Below are 23,825 nucleotides of genomic sequence, written 5' to 3' on the forward strand. Positions count from 1 at the left end.
TGCAGTTTGAGGGCAGTACCTGGGAAAGAGGCTGGCCCCCACCTGGCTGCATGCTCCTTCCAGGTGGTTGTAGGGAGTGATCAGGTCCTTTCTAAGTCTTCTTTTCTCCAGGCTAAACATCCCCAGCTCACTCAGTCTCTCCTCACAGGACTTGTGCTCCAGACCCTTCCCCAGCTCTGTTGCCCTTCTCTGGACTTGCTCCAGCACCTCAATGTCCTTCTTGAACTGAGGGGCGCAGAACTGGACACAGAAATCAAGGTATAGCCTGACCATTGCTGAGTTCTGGGGAACAATCGCTGGTCCTGGTCCACACTACTGCTGGTACAAGCCAGGATGCCACTGGCCTGCATTTAAGCTCCTGGACAAAATCCATAAAGTTATACTTGAATTCAAGAAAACCTTTGGAACACAGCTGGTGTGAAACCTCTGTTACCCCAAACCAGTTTAAAACAATTTTTGTTCTCTGTTTATTTTTAAATGTCCACTCCATTTTTTTATCAATCAAAACAAATAAATCTTTTCTTATTGCAAATCACAAAGAAATTTTGACCCAGTGCAGCACAGAAGCAGAACTGCAAATGGAAATAACAAAGGTCAGGGCATCAGTTTTGTAGATTCTACTGAAATTAGAGTAGATTAAAAAGAAAAACCCTCTATGAGATGTTTGAGTATCTGTCTTCAGAATAACTCAAATCACTTACAGGAACCATCTGGAGAAACTCTAGAGACCTCAGCTATTCAGAACTAGCTAGGCAGCTGATCAGTACATGAATGAAATTACTGATGTCTTCTTTCGTGCATTGAAGAAAGGTACTCTAAAATACCTTTTTTATTTATAATTATTTATAAATTATTTATAAATATTTATTAATTATTTATATCAATGTAAAATTCAAATTAGAGGTTCACATCAGAAGTACTAAAGAACATTCACCTGAATGGTGTTATTCTACATCAGTCAGCTTAAGCAATACTGTTTCCTGAAGCATGTTAAGCTTCCTCAGGTACCTTCTATTTAGCGATGGATTTTTTTGGTTCTTCCTTGTTAGACAAATAGCAGTACGACAAAAAAAAGTAAAATATATTATTAAATAAATATATGAATAAATAAATAAAACTGCTGTGTTACATTATACAAAAATTTTATCTAGCTTAGTATGCAGAAGAATTTATGTCTTGTCTTTCATTTCTTGTCTAGCCTCTTACAGTCAAGAAAGCATGATCTGATTTAATCTTTTATCTCAATGGCAAAGGCATGAAGGATCCTTCTGAAAATAAAGAAATACTTTTGAATTTTTTTTAAGCATTTGTCTAGAGATCACAGAGCTGACTATGATTTATTTGTTATAAGAATCCCAGGTCAGCAGGGGAGCACATGAAAGGCAACACAAGTCCAGCCACTCCAAACACTTAGTCATCTTCATGGCGGGCCCAGCTTAAATTTCTTAAATACAGTTTACATTCTCCAGCATTATCAGTAAATAAAACTCATTAGAATGATGGGAACAGTAATATAGGGTGGAGTTTACCAAAGTGAATAATAAATAGGCATTCTGAAATTCCATGATGAAGCCTACTAATGCAGACTAAACTTCAATAGTTTTGCCTGTTTTGCAATAACAGGTACTGTAAGTGTCTTTTACTATGGACAGTTCTAGGAGAGAAAACAAACCTCTTGATTTCATCATTTTTTCAATTTCAAGACTAGAGCAATAGTATCTAGTTGCACTTCCTGCACTCTTGGCATAGCTAGCAATGTCATAGCTGTTTAAATTTGGACAGATGCAACGAAAGAGAAGCTCGGGCAAAACCTCAGCTGACAGAGCAGCCACCATATCCATCCACTCCTTTTAGTTAGTTTGTAACAGTAAAAATTTTGTGCTGTACTCAGCTGAATCCTGTTCAACCAAATGCCCGAAGGCACTTAGATAAATGTAAGTTCAGATCCCTCACACCTGAGCTTATACTGCAGTCAGCTTTACAATAGAACCACATGCTGCTTTTTGATGGAGTCACTTGCCTCTGCTCTGACCAGCTGGCTCCAGAAACTGCCTTCTAGTAGTAAACCCCTGTCTGCAAGACTTGTGGCTTTCCCCAAACACCAAGGACCAAATTGGAATTTACTTCCAGTGTATTTATTGGAATGAAACACATTATGCACAAGCAGCATACATTTTCTGTCTGGTACAATCTGGCGTGGAGGTGAAGAGAGAGGACTGCACAGAAGCAGACATAATAATTAAGTAGTTTTATCATAAGTGAAGTGATAATGAATACTGGAAGTGACTGAAGAGAAAGCTGGAATGCCAGGTAGTTATGCAGGTTAAGAGGCACAATCTGACAGCCACTTCTTCAAAAGCAGGAAAAAATCTCAACTCAGGATCTCAGCCTTCTGCCTCTCTCACCTGACATCTGTTCTTAAACCACAATAGTAGTGCTTAGAGGTATGACATCTATTTAAAGGAAAAAAAAATGTCCTTTACTAGACCTTTCAACATTTCAGTGTTGGGACTTTGCAACTATTAACACAGCATTAAACCACACAGTAATACACCAAAAAAAAAAAAAAAAAACAACAACAACATATTGTATCACAATTGTTATGTATGTATTAATAAATACAGACAATCTAATGTCTCCAAGGACATTTTGCAGTAAGGCAGTGGTGTGCAAAAAGAAAATCTTGGTTTGTAAACAATGTTGGTAAATTCACAGTTATAATACCATGATCAACCACAAGGTCTTCTCCAGACAAGAATGCAGACCTAACACTATTTAAGGAAGAGTCACATGAAAATTTTGTGTAAATCTGAGGAATATAGACAGTCCCTGTCTTTACCTGTGCTTCAAGGGTGATCATAGTGATACACACTGAACTATGCCAGCTGCTTTATGGAACTGTTTCCTCCATTAATGTTCCCAGTTGATATTATTTAATCTCATTTTCCAAGTCTTCAGTAAATTATGTTAGTTTGTCCAGCTAAACATACTTTAATTGCAATATAGTAGTATTTTCTCTGGATTTACTCTCTTTTCACTTGGTTTAGGAATTTTAATTAAGCATGGTGTTATCCAATCCAGTACTCAGTGCATGGAAAACTCTTCCAAAAACTATTATATTCTCCTAGAAATAAACAGATAGATAACTGAATTTGTGCTTCTGAGCATCTTCAAAAAATGCTATGTAAGCTGATTCATCCCTGAAGCACTAATGTTTGAAGACAAATATTGGGATTTCAGTGTCCAAAGAGTTCAACTCTCCCAGCTATAAAATGTCTTCAGAATACCATACAAAAGAACTGCCACAGCTGAATATTGTTTCAAGCAACTTTCATTTAAGAGACTTAGGTGTAAGACAAATCCATAAAGAAAACCCCAATCAAAATCACTCATAGAGAAATACATGAGAAGTGCCCTCTACAAAAGACTAGAAAAGGAGTTACTAACATTTTATAATGTTTATACTGTGTGAAAAACCTGACTACATAACAAAGTTTTATTCTTATGAGATGAATGTCAGCTTCTCTCAATTACACACTCTAATTGAGACCTTAACTTAAATACTGGTCTAAGCAAAATAAAAATCTCAGAACATTTATTTTTGGTGACATAAAAAAGTTATTGGTTTAAAATTTTTTATTTATGTATCAGGAAAAAGGTAAAATCTGTCCAAAGGTACATTTAAAAAACTGAAAATATGCTTTTCAGAGACTATATTACTACCAGATATAGGCAGTATCAGAAATGTGATGCATCTGAATACTTCTATCAACCCCTTGCTTGTTTGCTGAGACACTCAGGTGAGCCTATATTTGGTGAAGATTTGTTTCTGTAATTAAAGCACTCGAGTGGAAGAGCTGTCTCTACCACAGAATCAGTGTATAGCTTTAGGCAAGACTGCTTTTCAGTCCCTCTTGTAAAACTGGGGTAGAATGTCTCTTATCCAGTCGTTTCAATCAGCAACTGTTAATGCACATTTGTTTGTTGCTTAATACATAAAATGTGTTTCTAAAGTGCCATTACTCCACAGGTTAATAAAATTTAATGGTTGCTTCTCTGAAAGGCCCCAGACTCCATCCTGACAACAAAGGCAAAGGGAGGGCTTCCTTTTAAATGCAGTCATTATGGTTAATTACAGTATAGCCTGCACTGCTAGAAAACCATTTCCACTGAATAGCAATTCCTCAAGGAGGAAAATACATCTCCGTGCTGATGATGCCACCTGCTTAACTATTAAATCTCAAGTGCTGGCTTTTGTTCCACAAGCCTACCACAGAGACCTTCCTCTGGGGCAAAGCACCGCGTGTGATGTGACAGATTTTGTCTGACTGGAGGGCAAGCAGGATATACCCATAGGGTAAACCTTGGTCAAGTGCATTTCCTTTTCATTAAAGATACATGCTGAACTGGTCCAAATTGTTTCAATACTCTGGAATCTACCTCTATGATATTTTCACAAATTGAAACATTTGTGCTTGCTGGTAAGCTCTGGATTGAAAGGTCAGAATATTAAGGAGTTTTGTGATCTGGAAATAACAGGTTTTGACGTGCTGCTCTAACAAAGCTACAATTCTCTTCTTCCACCATGATGCATGTAATTCCATTCTGTCCTATTTCCCAGAACTGGAGGTAAACAAACCACATTAGAACGATACTTACAGAGGGCAGGATGCTTTCAGCAGTGCTAACATCAAGCTTTTATGCAGTTTAGACTTCTGAACCATGCATTTTTTTCTGGACATTCAGTGTGGTTTATTTTTAAATCTTGTTGATCATGGAAAGCTGTCTTCTCCTTTCCTCTTTCATAACAAATCAAGATTCCTCATCCTCATTTTGATGCCTTTTAACCTAATAGTAGCCTCTACTCTTGACAACTGTGCATTACAGTAATTGAAAATGCAAAACAGGAATACATTAGCTGCAAAAGCAGAGAACTGAGGTTCTCAGTTTTCCAATTACAGCTAAGATGATACAGTTGCTTTGTAGATTTTTTAAGCATTTCTGATTTTGTTCTCATCACTGAATAACATAGACATCTGTGGAAAGAATAATAGCAGAAAAAATAAAATAAAGCATTCAAATCTCAGCAAGATGCAATTCAATCGAAATATGCCATAACTTTGGAAAATTACGCATCATTCTGTATTTAGAAATGCAAAAATAGCTGAAATTCATTTTATGTTTAATCAGCTTCACTTTTCGTTCCTGTTGCATTCATTATATACTTAAGGAAAATAGCACTGTTTTCTTGAATTTATTTATAAGCCTTGACACACAAGGTTCCTTCTTGTACTTTATCAGTTCATCATGTTTCAGGATATATTTTTGCATAACTTAATATGCAAAGATCACATTAGGAAAATAAAACACAAACAAAAAATCCCACTTTGTAACTCTTACTTCACAATAAAAAGTATTTGATATCTGTAGAAAAGCATAAGGACAAGGTTCATTTACTCTGTAGTGGATGTGAAATTTTCATCGTATGTCTTTTACCTGCCATCCAGTCTTCCAGATCTTTCAGGAATCTAACACACAACTTTCCTGAGTAAAAAGAAGCAGTGGAGACAAGCACATACTTTAATACCAACAGCGTTTTTATTTTTTTTTTATATTCAGATTGATATATAATAGGCTAAGGACATCACAAAGGCAAAATTTCTAGTGAACCTGGATCAAAAAACTCAAAGGAACACTAAATATTTAGTTGGCAAGTTTGGCTGAGAGTACACTTTTTTTTTCAATCTCCAAGAAATATTCACTGTCAAATAATTTTTTTCAATATCTGTTGACAAAAGGCATTGAAGAACTTATTTGCCTGTCCATATGCAATAGAGATAAAGGGAAGGCATATTTATCTATCTGCCATTCCTATTCTCAATTTCACAATTGTGAAATTCTGGCCAGAAGGACCCACAGCACCTCAGACCAAAGTCCACCCCTGCCAGCATGGTGTCCAACACAGGGCAAGGGCAGATGCTGACACTGTCCTTGAATATACTCACATTTATTTGCCAGTGATCTCCAGCCCAGGGATGCTGTAAGCTATAACTAGTGTCTTTGTGTTCAATAGCTCTGGCGAGTTTTCTTCTTCGTGCAGGAGCCTCTTTGTGAATGTGGATAATTGTGTTTATCTGGTAAAGCCATACATATCAACAGACTGAAATATCATGGACAGTTCATGCCTCCACTATAACGTAGGTAAAGGAGAGGAAAAAAAAACATTCATTTTTTTCAGGTTTGAATTTAGCAATAATTTACACTGTTTGAAGAGATAAGCATCTGGAATATGTCCCCTGTGAGAAGATATAAGGGTATTCTAGAACCTGAAAATTATAAGATGTTCAGCTTCTGGAAGGTAAAAGTAATACAGATGGAGGATCTACAATGAATATTTTCAACAAATAGAATGCATTTATTGTGGATTACTACAGAAAATCTTACACAACTACCACTGCATGCATAAAAAGATGTAGAAAAACGTTAAAGACCAAGAAACATCAACTTCCTAAATCCTATAAGCAAGTGCCTGTCATATACAAATGGGAAAAAGTTTGAAACCAAGTGATAATTTTTTCACCTGATACAGAATTGAAAAACAGCAAGACCAGGGATTGCTACTTCAATCCTGTAGATCTGAGATTCATTTTGTAGACAATTGTAAATCCCCAGCAGTCTGATCAAAACACAAACCTTGATCCTGTGCTAACAAAGGCATAACAAAGGCTGGTTATGAAACATTAGAGAAAATTATCCATTACGGATGATTTGGTTGGATGAGTGTTTTTCCTTGTATTTATTTAGGTCATGACAGAACTTTCAAGAACTGAATTGATCTGGGGTTTAACTGTGAGCTACTTTGTCAGTGTATATTTTGAGTCAGGAATTTACTCTGCTATTGCAAATAATGTACTCCTGTTTTGCATTTTCAATTACTTTAGGGCATAATTGTCAAGAGTAGAAGCTAGTATTAGGTTAAAAGCTGTCAAAATGAGGATGGGGAAAAACTTTAAACTCTGTCCTCTCACACAGGGAAAATTAAAGTGTTCTCTGCTTCCACCTGTTGGTAAAAAAAGCCCCCAAAACTCATCCATGAAGCTACTCTGCCTGCATGCTTATCTACACAAATGCTTAGGGAACAAAAATCCTCATACTTTGCTATTACACAGTTGCTGAAGATTTTTACAGTCAAGAGAAGGCCACGTGAAGTGAGGTACACTGTCGATCCAACAGTCTCTGTTTTCTCACACATTGAAACCAACGTATGTGTCCTTATCAATGCTGCTAGAAGTCACTGTTCTTTAATTATCTAAGACCTTCAAAACAAAAACACGCATGATGAAGAAGCAAGTTCAGTTAAAGGCAAAAAACCACATTAAAATAGCGAGCAGATCTAAATTCCTGAGATTTAAAATGTAGATTACACACTCAGTTGGACTGCTGGCTCTTACAGTTTGCATTTCTTTACATTTTCAGCAAATTGTTGATGTTCTGTTATCTGCAATTGACATTGATGCTTTTTTGTTATAGCCTCCAGGTTTGCTGTTTTCTTAGAAAATTGTCTTTACCAAGTGTGCCCCTGAATCTCACCTTTTGATTAAAACATATTAGGCTGTTCTTACCTTTCAATCTTCTCTCCATTTTCTCCTCACCTTTTCAAGGTTTTCCATGTTATTAAAAATGTTCCTTCTGCATTCTGACATTGCATATTTCTCATCCCACATCTTCTTTCATTTTCTTTCAAGAGCTATTCACTTGTTTGGCTTTCAATTTTCTTTGTCTCTGAAATCTTTGGTTTTCTTTCTTCTAATCATTTCTTCTAATCATTCTGTACAATTTTAAACCATTGTTTAAAATTAAATACTTTCTGAAGTACAAAGCTGACAAACCTGATCAGTTTTTTTTTTTAACCATTATCAGGTTTTGACTTCTATGACAATACCAAAAAGTTTTAGTGTTCCTCCATCAAATCAAGGACAAAATTAGCAATCGTATTTTCCACTAGATTCTCAAGCTACACAGTTCACATGGATATTCCAAGCATTTTTTCCACCTCATCCCCCATAGGTCATTGCTGGTTTTCTGCTAAAACATTGTCATAAAGTTTCTAATGAAGTCCCATACCATTTTATAAATATTATATGGTTTGAAGAACTACTAATAAACGTTGGAGCAACAAGTAACAAGATTGTTATAGTGTGATACTATTCTGGATCAGGAAGAGAAATATAAGAAAATATTTTAGAAAATTATTTAGGGAAATATGAGGGACAGTACTACTACTGTTTTTCTATTTATTGAGCATAACTGCATACCTTGCTTCCATTGCCTAGAATATATGCTATGTTTTGGTGACCTGTTCTTTTCCTGGTCTGCTTTGGTCCTACTGCTAATAATAAACATGTTTTCCAGCAGACATCTCACTTTTGACATAAAACCTTTCAGTGGTTTCTGGGGTGATCAGGGAAAGGTCATTAAATGGCCAGAAGAAAAGTGTGTACAGTCCTTTATCACTTTTAGGCATATTGAAATCCTACAAACTACTGTATCTTTCTATAATATGACATTTAATTATGTCCTCTTTTAACCAAATCCCAGAAAAAAGGAAAAATACTTTTAAACTTTCTCTTACACAGGTGTCGTGTATTGCTCTGCTAAGGCAATCCCTGCAACAAAAGCCTGTATCACAATAATTTAAGTGTTTCTAGGGAATCTCAGATGACCACAACTGGAATTTAAAACAACTGACCTTTGTGCGAAAGTTCTCTGTAATATGTGAAGTATGTAACATTCCAGTAGTACTAAAGCGGCCATCAAAAGCTTGTGGATCTTTAGTCCAGTTATGACTTCCCCCTAAGCAGTCTGATTTTATAAAAAATTCTGCAGAATCAGGAAATCTCATTTTGTAAAAGGTAGAGTGGCTGGGTGGTCAGTGTCTTCCAGTTTTAGATCAGAGGCTGCATAACAGGAATATGAAGGTTTTATTTCTTGCCAAATTTCAACATATGTAACTGATCATTAAAGAGCTTTTCCAAGAGATTTCCTGCTAACAGCAGGAGTTTTCTTCCTATGCCAAAAATGGCTTTTCTTTAATGAAAGTTGCATGATGTAGTGCAGAGAAAGCATGGAAACTAATCAAAGTAGGGTACTTTGAAAGATGTCAGAAGAAAAGACCTGGCAGCGCCTTTGAGAAAGGAAGCACTCTAAATAGATATTCAGCTGTCCAACAGACAGCTCAAACAGGATGAAAAAGGAACACAGCAGAGCTTCTCATCCTGCCACTTAGACCCAACTATATAATTGCTTATGTTGTTCACAATCTGCTCACCTAACAAAGACAATAAAAGAGTTTCATGTAGGAAATACTAACTGCCGAAAAAACACTGCAACCATCCATATACAGAATTATTTGTCAAGATATTTAGTCATAACATGCTCCTGACATGATATAAATAATGACTGTAGACTTTTTTCCTTCCTTTTTCTGGAAAATTTTCAGAACCACCATAAAATGCCAAAGAAGCAATTAATTCATTGTGCATACAAAAATATTTTAACCAGTTGCATTTTCCAAACCTTAGTTGAAGAAATTTCACACTGGTATTGGATAAGATTTTATACCTGATCCTTGAAAAGCCACTGTTGGTGAACAGGAGGCAACTTTCTCTATTATGAGAAAAATCAAGCTGAAAAAGATTTTATCAGTGAGTATTCTACTTAAATTGCAGCCACGCCTAGAGAAAACAACTTAACTGGACACTGTATAAATTTATATAAGAACAGGATATTTGTCCAAACGCTGAGTTAGGTGGGAAAAGACGCTGTGTATTTCTGCTTGAGAATTCAGACTGATATTTTTTTCTGATTTCTTGTAGGAATGCAAGCAGTTCAAAATATACATAATGCACAACCTTATTTAAAAGATGTTCTGTATGTCTTAGAGAAGTGAATATCTAAGTCTATCAAATTAAGTGTATTTCAGGTCAAGTAGTAAAAGATTCACACATTGAAACTTCACCACTTCAGGTGTGTTCTTTATCCTCAGCCAAGATACAGCCAGTTTATTTACAAGAATTATTATCTGCCAGCTTGCAAAGAAAGTAAAAAATAAACTCAAACTAACTGAACTTCAGATAAACCATGCTCTACAGATACTATTGGTGTAGCTTGAATAACAAATGTGTGTGATTTAATGTTTGAGAACTGATGGGACAAACACAAAGGCAAAAAATCTAGTCATTTATTTAATATTCATCTGTATTCCTCATGGATCAATTTAAAGATGTGAAACTACAAAAATAGCAATAGCAGTGGTCAGTCATTCCAGCAAGGCAATGACCTCTGAGGACCTTGAATTCTGCTTTGCATCCTTGGAGTTTAAGAGCGCTTATGCCACTCTTATATTGGGTGGCTGCTGAAAACAAAATGAGATTTGACAGGTAGGACAGATGTAATTGTGTCTGGATGACATTCAGTTTGGTTATGAAATGAGTGTCTGAGAATTAAGGATCAGTGCCACAGCTCTGCATATTAGTCGAAAAGAGTACAGGACACTAAAAATATAAAGACACTGCAACACTGAGTGGACTCCAGTCGTTACATGCTGGTTTGGAGAAACAGTGAACATGGCACACACTGGATCAGTAAGACATACCTCAGGTGTAATATAATAATTCCTCGGATTTTGGGGCTCTCAAGTAGTATCACATCAGAACATCACAGTGACAATTTAAGTCGCTATGTGAGGGGATTTCATGTAAAAGTAAAACAATGGGAAAAGAGAAGAAAATGGTATTTTTTAACATCAGTAATCTGGGATCTTATCTGACTAAAAATAACAACAGTCGAACTGCTAAGATGGCTCAACCTTATCAATGTAAAGGCATTTGTCTTTTTTACAAAAATTAGAAGACTCACAAAATTTGTTGGCTTATGCAATCAGGTAAATTTTAGTTTGTATTTTACATTATTTGTCCTCAAAGGAAGAGATTTATACTAAAACAGATATATCTTTGCATAACTACTGCCTGTAGAACTTACATATTGTCATTAAAACAAGGAATTCAGAAGACACATGCCTCTGATTGAGACAATTTTTCTCCATTCAGTAGACCTGGTAAGTCTGGGCTGTGGAGTCTACCACCCAGTGCTGGCATCACACAGCGCTGCTGGAATGGCAAAATCTTTCTATCTCATTAGCAAAAAAATTATAATTTCACTGGTGACAACTTCATAGTAAAAATCAGCTTTTTAGATATTCTTGCACAATGAAGCCTCACGTCAACCATGATTTCTGATGTTTATTGAATGCCCAGAGTCTGTTCTTGTGTATACTTTCATTTGACCATAAGGCAGTAAATGAGACCAGAAATCATTCACATTTGCAGGAGAACATGATGCTATTAGTAAAACAGAAGAAACAAAATTAAGTCATTAGATTCAGGAGAGATGAATGCCACCCTGCCAAACCTTGTGCCAATCTCTTTGCCAATGCCAGATGGTTTCCTTAGGAGGCTGTTCAATAGCCTCAGAAATCTCTGAGATTGCTGTCAATCAGGCCAAAATTTAATTTGCATTTTCATCCCGCTATTTTTATGTAGAGTTTTATGTTCGTATACTCTCTGGATATTTATATTTTTAAATCCCTTCTGAGCATCTAGCTTCATGCATCACAAGTCATCTTGTTTCAACATCCAGCCTGATTCTAGACAGTTTTCATGTTACATTGTATTATTTCAAAAAGGAACACACTTAAATCACACATTCAGGTAAGGAGTTCAGCTATTTTTGACAGAGTAAAGTTAATCTTTTTCTTCCAATAGCACTTAAAATCAGCAAGGCAGTCTGCAGAACCCTAAATTACTTCTGACATCCCAATGCTTTCATATTTAGGAAACAGACTGAGAATAAGATTGATCACTGATTTTGCAATGTAACAACTGTGTAAAATTTGTGTCTCACATTTATTTAATGGATTGGAAAGTCTGCTGCACTTTATCAAGACTGCTAATGAACTCTAGCTGTATACCAGGAATCCAGAATATTTAACAGCTGCCGAGTTTAAAACTAAGTCACAATTTGCTTTGATATGATTCTTTATGACTAATTTTTGTTGCAATGTGTACACGAAAAATCTGTCATACACCATGTGTTAGTCACATACATTTTTGTTTCTTCCCAGAAGAGTTTTTTGTTGTAAGACTTTCTGTACCTTCATTATTATTTTTTTCAGAGGACACACAGTCTTCTTGCACTAAGTGTTACAGCAAGCAGAGTAGCATAAATATCCTTCAGCGTATTTTTAGACAAGTTCAGTGGAAAGGAAGGTGTTTTAAAGAACCTAATTCAAGGACACAAACTGAACTACTGCTGAGTGGGGACCCAGTCTGTAAGATAAACAATATATAAATTAGGAATCATATGGCTGCAACATATACAACTGAAAAAATGGAACCAGAACTCATCTGTATGTCCAAAATTTGAAAAAGACTAGCCTAGGTATTGAGTCTTAGGCCGTTCTCCATTTCAGATCTCTGTCAAACTGTTGATCTTATCAGAGTAAATAGTATCTGAATATCTCTCTCCCAGCTATTGCTGTTCTATCATCAGCATGAAGCAGAACTGTATCAGGACTCAGGTAAGGCTTCCTACATGCATTTTCATACATGCTGATGATTAAATCCAAAACGTCTGAAGGAAAACATAAAGTTTAAGATTGGCTTGAAAGTTGCATTATCCAATACTTTTTGGATTAGAGAAATGAACACATTTGAGAAACAATGATTATCTTCTTAATGGGGTGGACAGGAAATTTATAGAAATAAAACAGGTGGTCCCATGAAATTTCCTTTGCTATGATACAGGTGAAGCATGACCATGCACAGCAAATACTTTAACAGATATCATTTCTATGTTTCATTTTCTGACACAGAGTAATCTGTCCTGACTCCAAAATCTTCTACAGAAAGTCAGATAGAAAGCAAAATTTCCTTACTTGCATCCCTGTACATGTTACATGCGCAGCATTTCCTTGACAGCATAGTTAGGATGAGTTACTTTCAATTCAAAATGCACATGTCCATAGCACCTTCCTTTATTGAAACCTATAGCCATGAAAAGTTGGTATTATTGAAAATTTCAGGTTAGGGGCTGTTCTGTTCATTAGTAGTTGCTTCTGACTCATAATAAAATTAGATAAAATTTCTTACGCTGTTAATAATAAAGGCAAATACAAGATCATAATTTTCTTAGAAAAGGATCAATAATTTTTTGTATAAATTACATAAAGCACCAGTGAGGGTGATTGTGACTGTAAGTGCACATACACCACTTACAATGAAGTAAAAGTAGCATAAAACAAATTGAATCAAACAATCTGTTAGAAGGCACCTCCTTTGTGACACACATCCCACTTAAAAAAAAAAAGCACAGTTTTGCCTTACTGTGGAGAAAAAGGTCAAGAAAGGACTGAATTAGCCAAACTTTTTTAGCATAGAACTGGAACACAAATCATACCAAAAACTTTACCAAGTTTTAGGATTCCTCATTTTTAATACATCATTTTCTAGGTAGTATAAATAGCACTTTTTTTTTTTTTGCACAAAGCAGAAAAGCTAAGACAGAGACACTTAAATTTTCAAAATGCTGCAAATGTTTAGATAAATTCAGTTTGAACAGCTGTACCAGAGAAGCCACAGGATGCACTAGCTAGGAGGTTCCTTCAGGTGAGAAAATCCTGGATCTAGTACTTGTTTGCCAGGCAGTAACATCACTTTTATGAATAATTCATGTTACATAATTGTCTTTCAGGTTTCTGTCAGAAAAACTAATTACTTTGTTATTATAGTGCCAAAAGGGCAATTAAAAATGTATTACCGTAACAGTCAAATTTCCTCCAAAGCAATGGCTAAACATCAAGTCAAGTTCTTGATTTCTTGTCAGTGCATTTAAACTGCAGAAGTATAAACCAGCGAGTGTCATGTATCTATGGTAAGTCTTTTAAATAACCTGCATGGATCTGCAGGTTCTCTGCAGAATTGCTGTGCTTAGTCACTTGGCTAAGCAAGGTGCTGTTTTACCATTGAAACCAAGTGAGGAAGGTAGCATTTCATTTGAACAGACAATAACTGACTCTGTGTTTTCAGAGGCATGTCTAGCATATTAAATCTCTGCTGAGACAGTTGCACAATCCTTTCCAAGCTTATGAAAGTATCACTCAGTCACTTGATTAGCTGTCAGATGCAGTAATCAGTTCCTTAACAGTTTATGAACAGTAAATCAAATCACTAAGAACATTCAATGCTAATTTGTCAACTTTCCCTATTCCTTACCACTGGAAAACTGAGAAAAAAACCCAACAAAACCATAAAGGAAATGGGATAGTGCAACACTCAGGTGCCATACAAGAATGCTTCATGTTTTGACATTCGCTTGTTCTAGGGTGGATCACCATGAAGAAAAAACATCAGATAAGACAGGAATTTAGGAAGATTGTTAGGGTTGCAATTGCTATGGGAAACAACTTGTAATAAGCTTCAATACTTACAGTAATTTTAAACAAACAGCCTTTAATTTACAATTATTTTTAGTAGACCACAGGTTTTTTTAATGTAAAATTACCTCAATATTTAATTTCATAAAGTTAAATGTGAAGCTTGATATTAGGAGGGGGGAAAAATAACAAAAGAGGATAACAATTAAATAAACCAGGTATAGATCTTTTACTGAACCAGTAGCCTGTGATGTCTGTAGGAAAAGATCAGAAAAGTAAAGAAATATTCTTAATATACAGGAAGTATAGAATGAGATTATAAAGTAGCAAAAGCATACTGCTTAAAAATGTGATCTTTGTTGCTATATTTCAAAACAGATGGAATGTCTTTCACTTGTCTGGCATTTATTTAAGTAATACATCATATCATAATAAATCTGCTGTCAGAAGGGAAATTCATCTATAGAGGGCTTTTCACTGAGAACAGCTTAGATATAAAAAGGCATAAAACAACAGAAGTCAGAAGTCGGTTTACTATAAAGGATCTAAATCTCTCTTTGAAAAGATTCTATAGAAATCTGCAGGACAAAAAAACTGATTACAACAGAATCTACTTGCATATGTACACAAGTTATACTTCTATTTTCAGTTATAAAATGTGACACCATTCTGGCACAGGTTCAAAAAATCCAAATAGAATTGTACTTTATACTATTGTCTCTGTTAATATTGATGCTGTTTCTCAGAGTTCCAAAGTCAGATATTTGATATATACCCCAAGAATGTCTTATCTCTGACTATCTTCACCAGTACTAAATTTTGTGAAGGTTAAATAAAAAAAACATCAGTAATTAGGACTTGTTTAGTCTTGGGCTGAGATATTATTTTTGGTGTTTGATTTAAATCCCATAGCAGAGGGGTTTGCTAGCAGAGGCTAGTTAAAGAAGTGAAACTAATACTACTCAGCACAGAACACTGGAATAAAATCTGAGGGATGAAACACAATTAGTTACCATCTATTGATGTGTCGCTTGATGTGTTGCATCATTATAGCACATTAGCATTTCTTAAATCCTTTCAGTGACTTGTCCAAACAATATTTCTGGGAGGCAGCATCTCACTGGGAAGAAAAATACATGATTAAGGAAAACCATTACATTTCCATCTATTTTCAGAAGCATGACTACAGTCAGAGGCCTTGCTGTCAATGGTAATTTTAGTAGTCATTACTCATGGCACTGTAGCAAGGCAATATCAATAGCTCTTTTCCCTGACACATTTTATCTGCAGTATCAAAGAAAATACCAGAAGTGTTTCCTGCACAAGCCTGTGTTTCCTCTTATTTCCACCCATGTGACCAGCATTACCATCAGTAAGCCAAGTTTCCACCACCTGTTTATAATAATGCCATTGCTAAGTCATTCTGAAATAGATAAGCAAAGAAGTCACTAGCTAAAACATAGAAGCCACACTTTGCATGATAAGAGAGCACCAAATTTCCATTTTAAGAACAGCATTTGGTATTAGAGGTGGACTATATTAGTCTAATATGTGAAATACTTTTCACAGTTGAACACAAAGGAAGGAAATATCTTCAGTGGTAACTAAAAGACACATCAGTATGTGAATAAACACTTAATAAAAAAGGACAATATAATTTGTTTTACAGCAATCAGAAATACTTCCTCAGTGTATTAAATTTTCCCTTGGTTTGTTTTAGGTCTTTTGTTCACTGCCTTTCCTTTAATTTAAAAACTAAGAATTTTTCCCCTATACAGTAGCAGAGTGTCATTAGCTTATTGCTCCAGTGACAACAGTGCCAGTTTTCCTGTTCAAAAATAATCATATTTACCCCTTAATAAACCAAACAGTAGAAGCATAAAATAATAAAACACTCCAGTATAATCCACAGGTTTTGGTTAGACATGCACAATTAAGAGATAACTAGAGACAACAATCGGCTCCTTTGTCCTGGTAATGATGTGGAAACCATGACACATGAAGGCATTGGAGAAATTCATGGAGGACTGTCTCCTGTGGAAGGGACCCTGCACTGAAACAGGGGAAGAGTATGAGGAGTCCTCCCCCAGAGGAAGAAGAGGAGCAGAGTCAATGTGTGATTGACTGCAACCCCCATTCCCATCCTCCTGTGCTGATGGAGGAGAGGAGGTAGAGAATCAGGAATAAAGATAAGCCTAGGAAGAAGGGAGTGGGGGGAGGAAGGTGATATCAAATATGTTCATCCAATTTCTACTGTAACCATGAGCTTTTAGTAGAAAGACACTGGGACTGGAAACTTCTAAAAGAGAAGACACTGTGTGGACATTTAGTGAGAAGCAAGGTATGCAGAAATTGCTCTCCAAGCAAGGATGTAGGAACATCTGGCTTAGGAATGCAGCTACAGCCAAAACAAGGGCTGAATTTTGGAACCTGGGGAACATGGGGAGAGGTTTTTTGGTAATAAGCAAATTATAATATGCATGTACTGACTGTATATATTTTAGCAACACACTTGTAGAAATTGAGAAGTGTGTTAGGAGGAGTGATCCCCCATGCTCTTGCAGGTTCTGAAATAAAGGATGCCTCTTTAACATAAAAAAATGGTGTTAGGAGTCTAATTCCAGTTTTCAGAGATTTGGTCACAAAGGTGTTTTAATATTTGACTTTGTTTCTCATTATCCTACTTTAATTTGGTTGACAATAAATTAAACTTCCCATGTTTAAATTTCCCAAATTTAAGCCTGTTTTGCCCTTGATGGTAATTGGTGAGTGATTCCTACCTGACCCTGTCTTGACCCATGAGTCTTTCATTATATTTGCCATGTCCAGCTGAGGAGAGGATTGATAGAGGAGCTTTGGCAGGCAGCTGGTGTCTAGCCAGCATCAATCCACCACAAGTAATAGGTGCCATAAAGAATAAAAACCAGGAGGAGGATGCAGCCAAGAACAAGGTAAGAAAGAAAGAATTTGGTATGCTTCATGGTTAATGTTACCATCATCATCATCACCTTCATTAAGTTTTGTTGGGCAGGTTTAAAGATAGACAGTACAAAAATGTACGAGTGTAAAGGCAGGCAGAAAATAAGCAAAATAAAAATCCACAATAAGCAAAATAAAAATCCACAGAACATGCCAGAAGAATGAATGATCAGGGACAAAAGAAAATTAAACATTGATTCTTTATCTTTGCCAGAACTGCAATAGCTAGAATCCTGACCCAGACATCCCAAAGTTAGCCACACACTGCATGAGAAACAGCTGAGAAGACTTCTCAGGCTTCTTCTGCAAGAAAAACTTTGTCATACATATTTTATGCCTTAAGCAAAACCCACCATATCTTTCTTCCTTCAACAGTATGCCCAGAAGCAGATCAGTGCATAGACACCTAAGGCAAAAAGAGGGGAGAGGGCAGAGAGGAGGGGAGGGGTTTCTAACTGACCTCTTTTTTTTTTTTTTTAATATTGCATGTCTCCAGCTTTGTCAGCTAAATCCATCCAACTGTCTGCTGTGTTTTGTTAGATTTAGGAAACTGCTGTAGGCCATCAGAATAACAAAGTACATTTTGCAGATATCAGGCATCTCCTCTTGAAAGGATTCAGTTCTTGAAACTCAGCCTTTCAGACATGCATATAGAAAGAGACTGCTGGCACACAATCTTTGATGTCCAAAGACAGATAATTTCTGCACTTATCACGATTAAGCTCATTTATGGTTATGTATAGTGTATGTATACACAATTTCAAAAAACCTTCCTGGCTTTTTGTGTCTGCTGCTGTTCTGTTCAGTTACTTGAATAAACCCTGTATCACAGGGTGAAAAAATGTTCATGGTGTTAAATCAAACCAGGATCAAAACGGTTTACTGATTTATTAATGACATGTAATTAACTGGCAATCAATGAGCTGTACAGAGATCAGTGTCAGTGATGTAACTCATAAACCATACATTGTGACCCCTTCAGAAAACGCTGATAAACATCCCCAGCCTCTGAGCCCCTCTCTGTTACTAATCCCGGGAAGCGCAATCCCTGCAGCCCCGCTGGAGAAGCCGCAGGTGATGGAGGCTCGCCCCTCCTGAGATGCCTGGCTGCAAACCCTCCGGGTGCAGCTGCCGGCAGAGCTCCCAGCCAGCCCGGCCCGGCTCCGTCTCCATCGCCCGGGCCCGGGAGCAGCAGGCAGGAGGGGAGGGAGGCTGCTCGCAGCACCCCTGGGAGGGCAGAGGCCAGGACACCCCGGGGTGCCTTGTGCGGTGTCAAACAGCTCTGATGGCATCTGCTCCTGCAGCACCACCTCTTCCACCACCGCAGCCCTTGTGCTCCTCCTACACCTCTCTTTAGGCTGACTCGTTTTGTTGTTTTGGTTTTGTTTTTGTTTTGGTTTGGGGTTTTTTTGTTTGTTTGTTTTGTTTTTCCTTGGTTTTTTTTAAGGATCTCTTTAATTCCCTAAATGCTGTTTAATCCAGCCAACTGTCGTAATCTCCAGCCTGACCGTGACCAGTTTTTCATTGTTTCAGGGGCAACATTCCCTGAATGTTTTAAATTTATGATTTAAATACGCCACACTGTCTGAGAGTCTCACATTCCTACCTGTTCTGCTATTGTTGGTTTGCCAAATGTATGTGCTGTGAAGACTGCAAGTCTGCAACAAAATTCCCATTAATCTCAGACAAAATTGGCAGCATTTCTGGGGCATTGAGTCCATGATGGTTCATTTACTACATTAAATAATCTCTTCTGTAGAGAGACAGATATTTGAATACAATTCTCAACAGAAATTTTGGAGGCAAAAATAATTGCAGATTCTTTTCATTAATGTGTACAAATTTTCATTAATATATAAAACAGGATATGAAAGTTTGCTCTTTTTCTTAATGGAAACACAGTAACTCATTTTAGATTGAAATGTGATATTTGACCATTTTGTTTCACTTGAACATATTTCATACACTTCTAAATAAATTGGGAGGGAGCAGAAAATTCAATTTGTCTTTTGCATGATCAATGATGAGATTCTCATTAAAAAAAAATAGGGATATAAAACCTTTTATAGCCATACTATGAATATATATAGAAACACTAGATACTTCTTTCCTTCAGTGTTTTAGTTTATGTACATATAAGAGGCTAAAATACAAACAAGAAATTGGATAAACAGTGATATATTGTTTTCCTTTGGTTTCATGCCCATCCAATATAGCAAGCAAAACAGAATTTGATGTCAGAATTCTAAAGGTTCAGAAGGAACATGCAAGTCATTGAACTAGTCTAGCATCAGCACACAGTGCCAAGAAAATAAAGCACTCTCTGGGGCAGTGACACTGTCATTGTCACTATTTTGAAACATTAGTTTTAACCCGTTGCAAACCACTCAGTAGCACCAGCAGACCTATTCAGAATTTGCTATGGAAAACCCATGGTGTACCAAGCTTCAGTACAGGGAACTCAAGATAGACACAGAGTCTTCACTTGGCTGAAAAACACACGAACTAGATAACCGAATTCTCACCAGCTGGGAACTGCCAGCCACTGTAGGATCTTTTGCTGCAAGGATCTTTTGCTAAGCTGATTTTAGCAAAAAAAGCTCATTTTGAAGTAGGTGCTAGAAAGTTTAATTGGATTCTTCATATAAAAATGGTAAAATTATCACTTCTTGATAAAAGAAGTGGGAAAACTATGTGTATTCTAGTGCTGTTAATCAGCACACAGTGTATGAAAAATCAAAGCATGCATTAGGAAAATCTACCTCTTTGCCTCACTGTTCTTTTAGCATTGCTAGATGAGTTAAGGCCAAGACCAGCCTCTGAATAGGCAGAGAGTAATCGGGAAAGAAAACAAAGGTGGATTTGTTTTAAGTTTTTTCATCAATTGCTTTGCACCCTTTGGCTCAGTATCACCTCTTGTCCATGTAACAGCGTTGCATGGACAGCTGCCGCATTCTTCTAACCCAGATCACAGTCAGAACAGCCCTTTTTCAAAACTATTACTGAAAAGAAAGATCCAGTCCTGCTACTTTGTTAAGAACATACAATTACTTCATTACTGTGGTATATTTTATAAATGCATATGTATCATAAACACAGAAATCTAGCCATTAAATGCACACTAGTGTCTCACTCCACTGCTTTAGAAAAGTCACGAAGTTTCAGCTGTATTATTAATTTCTCTTGCATGCAGCCAAGAACTGTTAGGTTTTGCATAAAGAACAGAAGACCTTCTGAAAGCTGAAGAGCACAAATGTTCTCTGCCTTCTAACCACTCTACAATTAATGCAGGATGCTTGCCAAAGCAGATGAAAAGAAGCATGTGCATGAAAAACCTCCAAGGTAAAGTCATCTAGGATGACCCAGATGGTAAAAGATTTTCAGCTAGAGAAAGTGCTGCTGCTGTACATGAAAATACTCCTTTCTGATACTAGCTTTAAGCATAGTTGGGGTAATAGGAAGGTACTGGTAGCTTTTAAAAGTAGCATCACATTAAAATTACAATGTATACTGAAATCAGGTTCTTAACTCTGGTACTCATCATGCAGCAGAGGACTGCCGTTATAGTTTCTGGTGTGCTATTAGGAAGGCAACTGAAGCCATTTTTTGCTGTAACTGTAGGTCTGGACTGCATTTACACAGAGGTGAGAGAATCATTGTCTCGTGAAATCACTGAAAACACTCTACATTCCATTTTAAAGCAGAGCAAAACAGGGAAAGAAGCAGAGCTCTAGAAAAATGGATATACAAGTGAGAAAAGCTCTTAAAAATGAGTTTTAAGTATCTCTGAATTTAAGGAAACTGAAAGAGAGAGGTCTACACATCACACAGACTAGCTTAGCTTTTTCTCAGTATTAAAACTGTGCTAGAATTCTACAGCTTTCTCTTTCCTTTACTCCACCCCCACCAAACAGAAAGATTTTCTATGCTTACTGGAGAAAAGTTCTAAAAAACTTCTGAAATTTCAGTTAACCTTCTGCAATCAGATGCCCTGGCCCTGGTTTAAGGCTGCAGAAGTTCCAACAGATTGTTGAGAGTGCCTGAGAGAACTCAGGTGCTCTCCTGTTTTGGCTTGGCTAAATGCAGCAGGGGGAAACAGCCTTATTTTTCCTTCATCCAACGTACCCTCATATATGAGATTCTACAGCCGTCTGACAGTGAAAACATGACAGTGAAAACCAGCAACATTCTAAATAGGCTGCAGTTTGTACTTTTTATGTTTAAAATTATTAAAAAGAAGGGAGTTGGCATCTGTAGCACACATAACTTGTCTCTTTGATCAGTGCATGAAAACATTTTCCTGGAAAAGTTACATTACATGCATCAGGACAGGAAAATTCTGCCATCCCACAGAGATAACACTGCAGGAATGAAGATTGTTGGCCCTATTTTGCTAACATGATCCATCATTTTCCTCTGAGAAGACAAATACAAGTATTAGGTATATAATTTTCTATATTGTGATTAGAGTGATTTTTTGGGGAGTTTGTTTTTTTGGTTTTTTTTTAATTTTTATTTTACTGATCCTGTATGTCCATGAAATGTGATGTAATTCTCAGCCAGTTTTCTTCAAGTTATCATTATGAGTGAAATTTGTCAGTCTGGTGTATGATCTATTTAATGTTGCTTTGATGAGCTGGGTGAATCCTGCAGTCTATTGTTTCTGTGATGACCCAGGACTAATGTCTTAAAGAAAGGATTTTCATGCCAGATGAGAGGAAAGGCTGGTAAGAAGCAGACCCTGCAGAGAGGTGGGGTAATGCTTTTTATTCTGCCAGCTTCCTCCCTCTGGATAAGGCTGGCAGCATAAAACTCCCCCCTGCCCTAGGGGAGGTGTCCGGACTCACAGGTAAGCCAGAAGGCATTCCTCCCTTCTGACTGGTACAACTGCATCCGGCAGCAAAAACTCCCCCCACCCCCAGCGAAATATCAGGGTGTTCCCAGTAGGTGTGGATGTACATAATCCACCAAACTCTATGTTGTGCTGCCCTCACACTCAGTGGATTGAGACTTCAACAATCACTCCAACCATCACTGGACATTGAAATCACACTATCAGGTCTTGTTGCTAGATCTACTGGTGGTGATACCTTTCCTCTCCTCTTGTTCTTTCCACTTCTTTCTTCCTTTTCCTTGTATATTTTCTTCATTATATTTTCTAATGGAAAGGACCAAGACAGCTATATGAGTCCCTTTTGCTGCAACCAAGTTTATTTAAAAATAAACCTGGTTTGTACATACATCTTGTCATATCCCTGCAACTACCCCAAGGGATTTATTAATGAGAACCTCAGTTGCCCTGACTCAGAGATGGGCTGATGGGCTGATGTAACATACAGGTGCATACAGGGTGACATGAGAATGTATATGTGGTATTTGTTGGGAGAAGCAAAGATGTACCTGAAATTGATGCAGAACACCATAATTAGGATACCATTAGGAGTTACTTTCTGGAAGAATATCTACTTTTGCAGACAAGGGAATCAAACCTACTTTTCTTATGTAGAATCATAGGGTAACTTAGACTACTACCTCTAAGATCAAATCCAGTCATTAAGCCAGCACTGCTAGGACCATCACTAATCACTCTCCTAAGCACCACAAGATCCACTTTCCGGACCCTTCCCAGCTCTGTTGCTCTTATCTGGACATGCTCCAGCACCTCAAAGTAGTCCTTGAACTGAGGAGCCCAGAACTGGACCCAGGATTTGAGGTGTGGCCTCTCCAGTGCTGGGTAGAGAGGGGACAATCACTGCCCGGCTCCTGCTGGCCGCACTGTTGCTGATAGAGGCCAGGATGTCATTGGCCTTCTTGGCCACCTGGGCATGGCTGGCTCCTGTTCAGCCTCTGTTGACGAGCACCCTGAGGGCCTTTTCCACCAATCCTGTGGGGTACGCCCATGGTTATGGATACAACTCATTGCCAATTTATTTAGCCGCTCTTAAGAGTCTTTTGTTGCTAAAAATAAAAGAGCAAAACAAAAGGGACATAGTCTTCTATGTGATATGTTTTTGGAACTTTCTCATAGTTCTACATTGATTCTCTTTCTTCACTATTAACCAGACCATATATTCTCATAGCTTTTGCAGGAGGAAAAAATCACCATTAAATAGGTCCAGTTTCATAATGCTCATCTCAAGGATGTGAAATCTGTGTGAAAGGATCTGTGTATTCAGGATTGCACCACCACAGATTGGACTACCACACATCCCATCCCAGCAACAACAATCTTTCCCACCACTCCCCAAGCTACATTTACATTTACTCCTTGATGGCAAGGAGTCCCTGCTGTTCAAAGGATCCCACTGCCTTGGTAGTAAGTACAGGGATATTTATTGCAAGGAAAATACAATTA

This window comes from Camarhynchus parvulus, chromosome Z, assembly GCF_901933205.1.
Source record: "Camarhynchus parvulus chromosome Z, STF_HiC, whole genome shotgun sequence".
In the NCBI taxonomy this organism is placed as follows: Eukaryota; Metazoa; Chordata; class Aves; order Passeriformes; family Thraupidae; genus Camarhynchus; species Camarhynchus parvulus.